The sequence below is a fragment of the Siphateles boraxobius genome, unplaced genomic scaffold (assembly GCF_051911475.1).
Source record: "Siphateles boraxobius isolate OS27281-9 unplaced genomic scaffold, OSU_SipBor_1 19, whole genome shotgun sequence".
NCBI classification, from domain to species: domain Eukaryota; kingdom Metazoa; phylum Chordata; class Actinopteri; order Cypriniformes; family Leuciscidae; genus Siphateles; species Siphateles boraxobius.
The window spans coordinates 4,051,724-4,063,648 of record NW_027508799.1 but is presented as its reverse complement, the minus strand read 5'-3'; the positions used below and the strand labels follow the sequence as shown (position 1 = coordinate 4,063,648).

The window sequence follows — 11,925 nt, the reverse complement described above, 5'->3', positions numbered from 1 at the left end:
TAAGGCAGTGAGTCGCCCTCCTCTTGGTAAGTCCGATCACAATGTCATTCATCTCCTTCCAACATACAGACAGAAAGTCAGGCGTGAAAAACCACTCCTGAAAACTGTACGTCAATGGACTGAGGATGGGGAGGAGGAGCTCAGAGATTGTTTTGACTCTACAGATTGGCGCATGTTTTTTGACGCATGCTCTGATCATCACGAATTGACAGACACAATCACATGCTATATCAAGTTCTGTGAAGAAACTGTTATCACTTCCAAGATAGTTCAAGTGTTTAGTAATAACAAGCCATGGCTCTCAAAGGATCTTAAAATGTGTCTGAATGAGAAAAGGGCTGCATTTTTGAGAGGAGAAGCTGACTTAGTAAAGGAGAAAGAGAAGGATTTCAAGCGTAAAGCTTTTACAGCAAAAATAGATTTTAAGAATAAGGTTGAGCAAAGATTTTGTACAGGCAATGCAAAACAAGCATGGGAGGGATTAAATACAATAATGGGTAGGGAAAGAAAAAAACAAAGTGTAAACGTGGCAGATTGTGGCAAATTTGTTAATGATTTAAACATTTTCTATGGAAGATACGATGTGAGAGACCCAAAAATAGGGTGCAATATTACCTGTGATCAGATTGGTAGTTATGAACATATACAGCTTTCTGAAGAAGAAGTAGCCATGTGTCTCTCTAAAATCAGACCAAACAAAGCCCCTGGGCCTGATGGCCTCCAAGGAAGGGTGCTAAAGGTATGCTCTCAACAGCTTAAAGGGGTTCTTACTCAGCTGTTCCAAATTTTGCTGAATTGTGGTGTTTTTCCAAACGTATGGAAGAAGTCCACAATAATACCTGTGCCTAAGGTCTCTAGGGCTACAGACCTTGGAGACTTTAGACCGGTGGCACTCACTCCACTCTTAGCCAAGTGTATGGAGAGAGTGGTCAGCACCCATCTTATGGCTTCTGTTGGGAATCAACTTGACCCCCTTCAATTTGCCTATAGGTCACACAGGGGCACAGAGGACGCAACTCTTACTCTTGTAAATCAAATAGCTAAACATCTGCAACAACCAAAAGCACTTGCTCGGGTTCTTTTTATTGATTTTACATCTGCTTTTAATACTATGCAAATTGATATTCTTTTAGAACAACTTCATAGGATGAATGTGAATGGTGGGCTCATTCACTGGATTAGAAGTTTCTTAACTGACCGCCCTCAGAGAGTCTTAATGAATGGGGTCTACTCAGATGAGCTTGTCATAAATACTGGAGCACCACAAGGCTGCGTGTTGTCACCTCTGTTGTTTTCAATCTATATAAATGACATGACTGTGCACAGCACCAATGTTAGTTTACTTAAGTATGCTGATGACATGGCCTTGGTAGGACTTCTCACAGAAAATAATGCAGCACATGAGGAAGCTTATTTTAGCCAAGTCACTTTACTGCAGGACTGGTTTCAGACTGTTAAACTGGAAATTAATGTGACTAAAACAAAAGAACTTATAATACGAACGAAACCAAGAGGGCCCAGTAACATCACCCCTGTTGTACTTAACAGCCGGCCTGTGGAAGTAGTGGAACATTTTAAGTACTTGGGTACAATCATTGATTGCACTTTAAGTTTTAATGTTAACTCAGAGAGTATTTTTAAGAGAGCTAACCAGCGATTGTTTTTAATTAGAAAGCTGAGGAGCTTCAAGGTCAGTCAACACATTCTTGAGATGGCATATATGGGTCTGGTAGAAAGCATTTTACAGTTCAATATAACAGCTTGGTATGGCAATCTGAATGTGAAAGACAAAAACAAGCTTTCCAAAATTGTTAATATTGCAGGGAAGGTGATTGGCAAGTCACAAAGGCAGCTTGGGGATGTGTATGATAGGGCGGTACTCAGGAAGGCCAGACAGATATCAGCAGACACCCTACACCCACTCAACTCAGAGTTTGAGTTGCTCCCATCTGGCCGTAGATTCAGGGTCCCAAGGGCGAGCCGGAACATTTATAAGAGATCCTTTATTCCCCATGCCATACAGGAACTTAATTTAAACTGAAAGCGTCTTTGTGTTTTATATAACTTCTAATCGGCTGCGCTGCTTTCCATTTTCTGTTGTTGTATGTTGACGGTGGTAGTGTCATACTTTTAAACTGTGTGTATTTTGTCATTTTAACTGTTGTGTCACTGATGCATATATGTTTGGAGAAGTCAAAGACAAATTTCCACCAAGGTGGACAATAAAGTCTAACAATAATAATAATAATAATAAGTGGCTGTTAGCTGTGTACGCCAGGGATGTTCTGGGGCGACTGGACGAGGTCAAGGCCAAAATAACATCTGTATTTGGCTGTGTTCTCAAGATGGACTCCACAAAAAAGGTATCACAGCCCTGTTTATATCCAGAAATTGTCCAGATATGGATATGTGTGTGTGTGTACATAATGCACAGTTATGAGTTTTTATTTTGTTTTGTTTTTAAAAATCTTTTTTTTCTTCAATAGGTCACAAAAAAACTTGCCGGTGCTGCTTCAGGAACAGCTGCCTGGTGCACAAATGTTGGTAACGAACACGGCCAAGTCCTTGTCTCTGTCCTAACAGCCGCCGAGGGACATGCACTGGACCCCATGGCAGCTGGCCTAATGAAACGCTACCGAGAGGCAGGAGAGGCATCCCCAAAGGTGATGTACGTGGACAGAGATCAGCACGGCCAGTCTCAGGTGAAGGCCATGTTTTCGGAGTGGGATGAGCTTGAAGTGCGCCTGGACATCTGGCATTTCATGCGGCGATTTGCTGCAGGTGTCACGACAGAGGCTCATCCGCTCTATGGGATCTTCATGGCACGTCTATCCATGTCCATATTCCAGTGGGATTCAGAGGATGTGGCTGCTCTTCGCCGTGCAAAGGAGGGTGAGCTGGCAGCAAAGAAGACTGGCTACATCTCAGAAAAGGCGGTCAGTGCTCGCATTAACCGGAGGGAGTTGGCACTGCACTGCCGGAGGAGGACCAGGGGGGAGGAGGAGACCACCATATTGATTGGGTCACTGATTGATCAGTTTGACAGTGTGGACGGGAAGGATACTCTGGGAGTTCCACTTCTGAACCATGAATGGATCCAGCAGATATGGAAAGAACAGCGGAAGCATGTACAGTGTATCCAAGACCCAGAGCACTTTCCGCTCTACATAAAGAAGGGGACACTGAAGAAAGGCGGTGTGGAGCTGTGCTGCTACAGGTGTGCTCGAGGCTCTACCTCCTTGGAGTCATTCCACCTCCACCTGAACCGTTTTATTCCAGGTATTACATACATATGGATTAGTAATTTTTCTGTAAAAAAATATAAGCACTGTAACTGCTTCCATTACGTTAAATTAATGTCACATTAATAAATGTCACACTTTTACAGTTCTTTTCTGATGTCATAAAAGCATTGACAAAGCTGTCTTGCCTCACAAATCACTAATAACTCTGGTTATAATGACAATAATTTTTTTATGTAATTACATAACTCTATTACATGTAACCAGCTACTTCATAGCACCTCATGTGTAGTAAATATATTGTACATATGTGACATATAAAACCCTTTTTTTTTTTTTTTTTTTACTTTTAGGAACCAGTGCCAGTGATGCGCATTTTCAAGCCTATCTCCTTGAGGGCTTGATGCGTTGGAATGATGACCGGATGGAAGATGCCATAAAAGGAGCGTCCTCCATCCGGTCATATGGCAGTGCCATGAGAGAGGTTGTGGACCAGCTTAGCAAGACAGTCTTTGGGAAGCCCTGGGATGAGCGCTATCGCCCTCCTGGAGCATATACAGGCAAGACATTCATTAATTTGTTATTTTGTAATACTCTACTAAGTATCAATTTAGCCTTAAATGTACTAGACAAAATATTAAGACATATTTTTTCCCCTTTTATTCTCGTAGGTGAATTGCTAGGAATAGAGTACCTTTACAGCCAGACTGGCAAAACACTGACTCCAGTGCTCCAGAACCCAGAGGATGAAGACAGGCTGGTGGAGGAAATTGATGACCAAGACCTGCAAGATGAGGGGTTTGAGGAAGAGATCACGGAGGACATCACAGTTCCAGTGCTGTACGAGAATGACCCCTGCCATGATCTCGCAAACAGCCCCTCATCTTTGCCTCAGCCTCAGTCCCCAGCATCACTGGCTGATGTATCAATGGCTGACGTGTCACTGGCTGAGCCATCCACATCAACTAGAGAAGGACACCAACTTGCCCCTGCCCCTTCAGTGTTGTCACAGCCATCTGACACTGGAAGCAGTTTCTCCGACGAGGCTCAGGTAAAACACTTTAAGGGCTTTATTTAATTTCAATCTCGTTTTATTCCACATATATTAACATTAATCTGAATTTACTAGGGAGCAGTCATTGGGCCCGATGGCATTGCTGGGTGGGACAAGGTCCAGGATATGGCAGGTTACCTGGTTGGTCTTCGTGAGGCTCCTTACCTCACTGACCTGCAGGTGACAGAGGCCATTCAGCTGTGGACAGCTCTCCATGACATAGACAAACAGCGGGTCAACTATCAGCCTCGACATCAGCCTCAGCTGACACATGGACGCTTTAAGGCACCAAAGCGGTCCGGAGTCACACCGGGTGTGGAGAGTGTAAAACGGTGTCTGATTGGACATCCCGGGGGACCAGCACAGTGGCCCAGCACCAGCCGCTTGGTTGAGGCCATTTGTACAAAGCTGTGTGCTTTACACAAGTCGCCGACCAAGAAGGCTGGAGTTTGCCGCCCCAGGTGGTCTAAAATGCTCTCGGATTACCACCACATCCGAGAGCTGTTGCTTAACAATCGCAGGCTGATGGATGAAACAATGATCCAGCTGTTTGAGCTAAACCAGAAGACACTCATTCAGTGGTAAGCAAGGCACATTATTTTCTTCAAATTAACTGAATACTTTTTTAAACATATATATATAATACATGTAATTTATTTTCAGGTTTCAACGGCAGCAGAAAAAACAGGAAATGAGTGTCCTCGCTCAGGGACTGACTCCACCTGACCCAATTGCTGTGGCTGATACGCAGCTTCCTCCACCGAGGGAAAAATTGGATGAAGCGGCATCGACCTCACGCCCAAAACATACATTTACCCTTCCGCCAAATTGAGAAGGACAGGCTCCTCTTCTGCGACCAGGTCGACGGCCTGCTGCTGCCACCACCATGGTGTGCCCCATTGCACCTGCCCCCACAGCATCAGGAGTTGTGCAGCCCATTTCAGCACCTGGGTCATTGTCACTAGTCTTTAACCCAGACATGACCGTGTCAATGGTGATTCCACCTTCTGGTGCTTCAACATCCGGTGCAGGCCCAGCTCCACCTGATTCTGTGTCTGCTGCTCCTGTTTCCCGTTACACCCAGAGGAACAGGCGCCGGCGGGCCCAGGAGACGGAAAGCGGAGTCCATAAGAGGAAGTATGTGCGAGGGGTAACCTTTAACATGTGCAGCAAATGTGGGCAGCCCAAAACCAAAGAGTTTGGCCATAGCCGATATGGTAATGCCACATTTTGCTTGCGTGCCTCAAATGGAAAATCTTTAGATGACTGGTTGGCAGAACAGCGCCAGCAAAATACAAGCCAAACTCCACCTCCTCAATAAACAATTTGCTTTTTTCCTGTATATATTTTGTATATATTACTGTACATGGTTCCACCCAGTCTTTCATATTGTCCTATATATATATATATATATATATATATATATATATATATATATATATATGTATATATGTGTGTTTGTGTCTGTGTACTCATTTCATTATTTGTGTGTATTCATTTTAATATTTGTTTTTTTACATTTAAAGTGTCATTTAAATATTTGTGTATTCATTTTAATAAAACATTTTGAGTGTCATTGAAATATTTGTGTGTATTCATTTTAATAAAACATTTAAAGTGTCTTAAAGTAATCTAATAAATCATATCAATCAAATCATATCCCTCACAAAAAACACACATATTTGAAGAAACATTTTTATTCATTTTATTCAATCATAAACAACATGTAATATGCAATTTTTTAAAAATAATATACACAAAAAAAACATTTAATAAAACATTTGAAGTGTCTTAAAACAAATCTGATAAATCATGTCAATCAAATCATATCCCTCCATTTTTATTCATTTTAATAAATAATCAACAACATGTAATGTGCAATATTTAAAAATAATAATAATACACACAAAAAAATATAAATCAATATAATGATGTCATAGATAAATGAAGACGCAGGCGCAGTTGATCACACGCAGAACACGGGTTCGAATCCAGCCCGCGGAGGGTGACTTGTTTCAAATGTGACTATAACGCACAGGAATATAGCCCTAATAATGTTGCAGGGGAAATTTGTGGGCAAATTCTCGTTTTTCGCGTCTTTTTGGCTTGTGTGCTTTTTGGCTTGTGTGCTTTGGCTTGTGTGCTAATTCCCCTGGATGATGGAGAGAAGGTGTCCATCGCTCTCAAAGACAAAGACGAGGCGCGATCCCTAGCACGTGTGCAGGTGCTGCAGCGTGATTTCCAATGACCACAAAAAAACAGGACGCATTTCCTCTCTGCTGGCAACTTTGCACTGGCTACCTTTTAATTGTAGATTTAATCAAAAAATTGCGCTTTGAATCCAGCGATCCGAGTTCAAATCTCGGTGGAACCTTTTTAGGTTCTTTGCGGAAGGGAGGGAAAAAACAGAGGTGATGCGCAACTGCTGACGTGGCGGTGAAATTGGCACTCTCAAACCGAGTCGGAATTGGGGAAACATGGGCTTAAAAAGCAAAGGCTTCATTTGCTCCTTGCTATCGTGCTTCTGGACTCAATGACTTAAATCCTTGCTATCGTGCTTCTGGACTCAATGACTTAAATCCTGCTGCTCATGGGAAAAGTTGACACACGCCAAGGTTCCATGGTGTAATGGTTGGCACTCTGGGCTCTGAATCCAGCGATCCGAGTTCAAATCTCGGTGGGACCTGCTTTTACCAGGAATGTGTGCAGTACCTCGTTTGAAAAAACTTTTTCGGCAGCACTGAGCCGCAAGAGCTCATCTAGGTAGTGCCCCTTGAAGGGGGGCGTAAAAAGGATGGACAGCACTGGAGAATGCAGGCATCGATCCCACTACCTCTCGCTTGCGCCTACTGCTTCCTACCGATTGAGCCAAAGTAAGCCCAAAGTAAGCCCACGTGATCCAATCGTGTTTCTCTGCTGTGGCTTACTTTTGACCAATCGCGTTCTCTCCTGTGGCTTACTTTTGACCAATCGTGTTTCTCTCCTGTGGCTTACTTTTGACCAATCGCCTTTCTCTCCTGTGGCTTACTTTTGACCAATCGCGTTTCTCTCCTGGCTCTGCTCCTGTGGCTTACTTTTGACCAATCGGCGACCGCTATTATTAGGCAAGGCAAGTTTATTTATATAGCACATTTCATACACAATGGTAATTCAAAGTGCTTTACATAGAAGAAATTAAAATAATCAAAAGAAATCCGAATAATTAAAACAGTTTGGAATAAAAGATAAAATACAGAAATAATCAAATGAAATCAGAATAATTAAAACATAAAATAAAATACAGTGCAAACAGTCGGACGAACAGTGGCACAGTGCTCATTCAGTAAATGCACAGTTAAACAGATGTGTTTTGAGTCTGGATTTGAATGTGACTACTGTAGGAGCACATCTGATCTCTTCTGGAAGCTGGTTCCACCTGCGGCTGGCATAGTAGCTAAAAGCAGACTCGCCATGCTTAGAGTGAACCCTTGGTATTTCTAGCCGATGTGATCCTAATGATCTGAGTGATCTGTTGGGTTTATATTCACTGAGCATATCTGCAATGTATTGAGGTCCTAGGCCATTGAATGATTTATATACCAGTAATAATACTTTAAAATCAATCCTAAATGTAACTGGCAGCCAGTGTAAAGACCTGAGGACTGGTGTGATGTGTTCATATTTTCTGGTTCTGCTCAGAATCCTAGCAGCAGCGTTCTGTATGAGCTGCAACTGTCTTATGGTCTTTTTGGGAAGGCCAGTGAGAAGTCCATTACAATAATCCACCCTACTGGTGATGAAAGCATGCACAAGTTTTTCTAAGTCTTGACTGGAAACAAAGCATCTAATTCTTGCAATATTTTTCAGGTGATAATATGCTGATTTAGTTATTGCTTTGACATGACTACTGAAACTAAGGTCTGACTCTAGAGACACACCCAGATTCCTGACTTGATTTTTAGTTTTTTGACCCCTAGACTGAAGGTATGCGTTCACCTTGAGAACTTCATCTTTGTTTCCAAACGCAATGACTTCAGTTTTGTCTTTGTTTAACTGAAGAAAGTTTTGGCACATCCAATTGTTTACTTCATCAATGCATTGGCAAAGGGAGTCAATGGGGCTGTAATCGTTAGGCGATAGGGATAAGTAGAGCTGTGTGTCGTCTGCATAGCTATGGTAAGCCATTTGGTTCTTTCTCATTATTTGGCTCATTGGGAGCATGTACAGGTTGAATAGGAGTGGCGCAAGAATTGAGCCTTGAGGGACTCCGCATGTCATGGATGTCCACTCAGACTTATGGTCTCCTATACTCACATAATAACCTCTGCCTCCTAAGTATGACCTTAACCATTTTAGGACTATCCCAGAAAGCCCGACCCAGTTTTCCAGCCTGTCAAGAAGTATTTTGTGATCGACAGTGTCAAATGCAGCACTGAGGTCGAGTAGTACCAGCACTGATAATTTGCCTGTATCAGTATTTAAGCGAATATCATTTATTATCTTTATGAGCGCGGCCTCTGTACTGTGGTGCGGTCGGAAACCAGATTGAAAATGGTCAAAGTATCCATTCGAGCTTAAGAATTTGTTCAGCTGATTGAAGACAACTTTTTCAATGATCTTGCCTATGAAAGGAAGATTTGATATCGGTCTATAGTTGTTTAATATGGTCTTATCCAGATTGCTCTTTTTCAGGAGGGGCTTGACGACAGCAGTTTTCAGGGAGGTCGGAAAACTCCCAGAGAGAAGTGAGGCATTTACCACTTCCAGGAGATCTGCTTCTAAGCTGTGTAACACATTTTTGAAAAAAGATGTGGGAAGTGCGTCAAGGGCGCAGGTTGATGTTTTTAGTTGCTTCCAAAATTTTGCCATCAATTTCTTCGAAATCAGACATAGTGGCTACTTTCTCGTGCTGTTGTCTGATCTGCCTGACCCCAGCGCAACTCAAGGATGAGCTGATCACCTTTCTGATATTATTGATTTTCTCAGAGAAGAAAGAAGTAAACTCACTGCACTTTCTCACTGAGAGCATTTCACTGGGAATCTGGCTTGGGGGGGTTGTCAGTCTCTCTACAGTAGCAAAAAGAGTGCGCGTGTTGTTTATATTGCTGTTTATATTCGAGAAAAAAGTCTGTCTAGCTTTGCTTAGTTCCTTATTGAAAGTGTGGTGGAAAATTTAAACTGAATATTAAGAAAACCATGTTTTAATATTTGACCTTGTTTAACCTGCTAAATCTCTAAAAACCATGTCCTAAGACTTTCTGTATTTTACATGAATGTGTGTGTGTCGAACCCCTGACTGTGTGTATAAATAACAAATATGGGAAATGAAACTAGACAGATGACTAAGTTAGAACTTGTGATCAATGAAGTAATCGTCAAAACATATTCTTCTCTACCCAGTAACAGAAGAGACTGTAAATGAATAACCAATCAAATTAATGTCATTATGCCATACCTCCCTATTGTATAAAAACTGTTGTTTCCGTGTTTTCGGTGGGATTCTCAATGGAAATTGTCTGAGATCCTCCGGCCTTCTTTATTCTTGGGAGATTCTCTGAGAAATGCTCGAGAACTCCTGGCCGTAATAAAGAGCATTCAAGGGACATCTACTGAAGTCTGTCTGTCATTTAAGCTGCGCAGCATAGGAGTTGTTAGGTAAAGGAAAAACTCGAAGCTAAGACGTCGATTGGGGACGTAAGAGAGCTTGAGTAGGGTAGGATTAGAAGAAAAACTCAGCGGTTGTCGATTGTAGACGCAGGGAGCTGGAGTATTACAGAGTGAGCATTTTAGGGAAAGCGGATAGTCAGATTATAGGTTAGCATTAGGAAAAAGGAAAATTCCACCACAATTTGGCGAGCCAGCCAGGAGTTTAAGGATTGGTCCCTCCATCGGCGAGAAGGACGTTCCGGAAGAGCGGACAAGATATAGGTTCTGAAAAAAGGAACTTGTATCTCTCATTATTTTGATTTAATTTCTGCCAAATTTGCAGCAGATCCTACACCGAAGGAGGGACCATCCTGGACGGGCAGAGAAAAAAGAACTTAGGAAGGTAGGATATACAGACTTCAGTTTTTGTTTTCCTTTTGATGTGTAAAGTAAAACATTTTTGTGCGTATGAAATTTTATTTTTTTAAGATAAGATTTTGGAACGTGTTTTGAAATTAAAATGTTCCAGATCTGTTGAGAAAAAAAAAAAAGAGAAGAGAAAAAACTGGCTGAGCCCAGGTTTAAACGGTGTATCCCATTATCCTATGGAGAAGACGAAAGTCAACTAAATTTACCTATTTAACAATATATAGGCTACATATGTACGACGACATATAGAATTGAGATTAAGTGGCCAGATAGAAAAAATATTTGAAGGAAATTGGTGATCACATTTAAAAAAAAAAAAAAAAAAAGTTTTTACCTTGTCTATTAAGGGCAATGAGCAATGATTATGGTTAAATTCAACCAAATTGGTATTTGTTGAGTATTGTATTTGTTGTGTCAATAAAACTTCCAAAGAGAGCAACTTTGTCATGCTGGAAATCAGATCCGGGAGGGAAAAATGCCCCGAGATGCTGTAGAGCTGCAATTTGCTTTTTGTTTGAAGTTTTGTTTGAATAAAGGTTTAATTCTGAGAGAATATAAAGATGCAGTTGAAAGAGTTGAGACAAGATACATGGATCAATATTGTTAACATTTATGAATTTTTACATTTTGAAAAAATTACAGAAATTGTTAAAGTTATAAATCATAATAATAGGAATATGCACCCGTGAAACATTCTGAGATAATTAGGAAATTTTGAATCATAAAGAAACTTTTGTGAGTTAAACTTTGATTTATTTATGTTGATGAGATATATAAGACTGAGCAATTAGGTGCTCTTAAAGTAATAAATAAATAATAAGATATTAAGAACACGTGTTTAAATATTATACTTTCTATCTGAAGGTGTTTAGAATTTGTATCCCGTTATTCCTGGGAGACAGTGTGAAAGAACTTGAAAAAAAAAAATTGATCCATTGCAGAGATTCTAAGAGCAAATGGTTTATGTTTAACTAAGAGAATTTTTGTGCATTGAGCATTATATGAGAATGAGATTGGGTGACCAATTTAAATATAAATTGTGATTTGAACAAGCACATAACAGGCATCATATAGTCATTTTATTTTGGTTTCTTGAAGAAAAAGAAAGAAGAAAAGAAAAAAGAAATTCTCTTTACAATATACACTGTATTCTGAAGAGTAGTTTTCTTGCTTTTTTCCTGCGTCTTTGCAACGAAGAAACGCTTGCTTTTTCCCGCAATGAAGTACGCTTTTTGATAAAATGAGGAACTGCTGTCTTGATAACCAGATGAGATTTTTAGTTATTAAACTATAAGTTTACTTTGAGTTTTGCGGTTCTCTTGAGTGTTCAAGAATTTCAGACACCAGCCTTGAACAGTTGGATGACTGTGGAGAGAGAAAGAGGAAGTGGTGCCCTCAGCTCCCCAGCTCCTGAAAGAGGAAGTGGACCCTTCTGGGGGGTCAACTCAAGACAGTTCACTTGAGGTGACAATTCACTTGAGACTTTTCCTAAAGACAATTTTGCCATACATTATGGAATTTTGTGCCAGGGTGAATCAAAAGCCAGACCGAGAGTGCCATCGCAGCCTGATGATC

The 11,925-nt window shown here is 41.0% G+C and overlaps 1 non-coding gene across 1 annotated transcript; it reads left to right on the top strand.

Moving 5' to 3' along the window:
• Positions 1 to 6,910: 6,910 nt before the first annotated feature.
• On the top strand, positions 6,911 to 6,982 carry trnaq-cug (transfer RNA glutamine (anticodon CUG)). Its single transcript has one exon. It is a non-coding gene; the product is annotated as a tRNA-Gln (tRNA).
• The last annotated feature ends 4,943 nt before the right edge of the window (positions 6,983 to 11,925 follow it).